Consider the following 2,500-nt stretch of genomic DNA (forward strand, 5'->3'; position numbering starts at 1 on the left):
TAATGCACAGTAGAGATACATTGTCGGGAGGTGGAACCCGAAAAATGTACAAGTCCGGGAATACGGGGTGCATCGTATGTAACGTTCGATGTACATATAAAGCCTGGTAGGTGTTGGGATTATATCTGCAACACGGGCATTATCGAAAGATGGTTAAGTGGAGTCACCCAATGGGTGCCGTGCGTTATCAGGTACGTAATGCACAGTAGAGATACATTGTCGGGAGGTGGAACCCGAAAAATGTACAAGTCCGGGAATACGGAAAAGTTCCCCATGAAAGGCTGGGGATACAATTATTGATACAAATAATGTGCCTAAGGGTACATTTATTTTTCTAAGTCCCAGAAATCCGTCACTGAACATCACGACTTACAAACACATCTTCCCCCGGTCCTCCCATATACGGCACGGGGACAAGTATGAAGAATGAAAATCATGTGTGTATGGAACATATAATGTGCCTGAGAGCACATTTTTTTTCTAAGTCCCAGAAATCCGTCACTGAACATCACGACTTACGAAGACATGTTCCCCCGGTCCTCCCATATACGGCACGGGGACAAGTATGAAGAATGAAAATCATGTGTGTATGAAACATATAATGTGCCTGAGAGCACATTTTTTTTCTAAGTCCCAGAAATCCGTCACTGAACATCACGACTTACGAAGACATGTTCCCCCGGTCCTCCCATATACGGCACGGGGACAAGTATGAAGAATGAAAATCATGTGTGTATGGAACATATAATGTGCCTGAGAGCACATTTTTTTTCTAAGTCCCAGAAATCCGTCACTGAACATCACGACTTACGAAGACATGTTCCCCCGGTCCTCCCATATACGGCACGGGGACAAGTATGAAGAATGAAAATAATGTGTGTATGGAACATATAATGTGCCTGAGAGCACATTTTTTTTCTAAGTCCCAGAAATCCGTCACTGAACATCACGACTTACGAAGACATGTTCCCCCGGTCCTCCCATATACGGCACGGGGACAAGTATGAAGAATGAAAATCATGTGTGTATGGAACATATAATGTGCCTGAGAGCACATTTTTTTTCTAAGTCCCAGAAATCCGTCACTGAACATCACGACTTACGAAGACATGTTCCCCCGGTCCTCCCATATACGGCACCGGGACAAGTATGAAGAATGAAAACTAATGTGTGTATGAAACATATAATGTGCCTGAGAGCACATTTTTTTTCTAAGTCCCAGAAATCCGTCACTGAACATCACGACTTACAAACACATCTTCCCCCGGTCCTCCCATATACGGCACCGGGACAAGTATGAAGTATGAAAATTTTTGGTCACAGCGTGAAATCCCTCTAATGATCATGAAAATAGCATCGGATCACTTATCTGACCATAAAAAGTGAACCAAAACCCTATTTGACAAACTTTTTGGTCCTATGAAAAATTCACTTTTCATATATGTCATGGTCGAAAATTTTCTAAGTCCCAAAAAATCACATATTCTCGAATATCTCGAAAACTACGTATCGGACAGGGGTCAACCAAGGTGTTTTAGAAAGGTCTTTACAAGCTCTATTTAATGAGCCATAGCGACTTTCAAGTGATTTTTTGACACTTTTTCGCATATCGGCATCCTTGGTTCCCATACTGGCCATAGGCCATAGGGCACCGAACGGCCAACTTTTGGTCCGGGGGTGAAATTTTTTTTTCACGAGATTTTGATGAAAATGGCTTCGGAACGCGTTTCTAATAATGAAAAGTGAAACCAAACAGTATTTGCGAAGAAAAAATTGTCCTATGAAAAAATCACTTTTTCTTAGGGTACGGGTCAAAAATTTTCTAAGTCCCAAAAAATCACTTATTCTCGAATATCTCGAAAACTACGTATCGGACAGGGGTCAACCAAGGTGTTTTAGAAAGGTCTTTACAAGCTCTATTTAATGAGCCATAGCGACTTTCAAGTGATTTTTTGACACTTTTTCGCATATCGGCATCCTTGGTTCCCATACTGGCCATAGGCCATAGGGCACCGAACGGCCAACTTTTGGTCCGGGGGTGAAATTTTTTTTTCACGAGATTTTGATGAAAATGGCTTCGGAACGCGTTTCTAATAATGAAAAGTGAAACCAAACAGTATTTGCGAAGAAAAAATTGTCCTATGAAAAAATCACTTTTTCTTAGGGTACGGGTCAAAAATTTTCTAAGTCCCAAAAAATCACATTTTCTCGAATATCTCGAAAACTACTTATCGGACAGGGGTCAACCAAGGTGTTTTAGAAAGGTCTCAACAAGCTCTAAATAATGGGCCATAGCGACTTTTTAGTGATTTTTTGACAAATTTTGTCATATCGGCATCCCGAGTTCCCATACTGGCCATAGGCCATGGGGCCCCGAACGAAAAAATTTTGGTCCGAGGGTCAAAATTTTTTTTCTCATAAATTTGTTCAAAACGCCGTCGGAACGCGCCTTAGATCATGAAAAGTGAAAAGAAACAGTATTTTGCAAAAGTTGGGGTGG

The sequence above is a fragment of the Anopheles stephensi genome, unplaced genomic scaffold (assembly GCF_013141755.1).
Source record: "Anopheles stephensi strain Indian unplaced genomic scaffold, UCI_ANSTEP_V1.0 ucontig224, whole genome shotgun sequence".
Classification (NCBI taxonomy): Eukaryota; Metazoa; Arthropoda; class Insecta; order Diptera; family Culicidae; genus Anopheles; species Anopheles stephensi.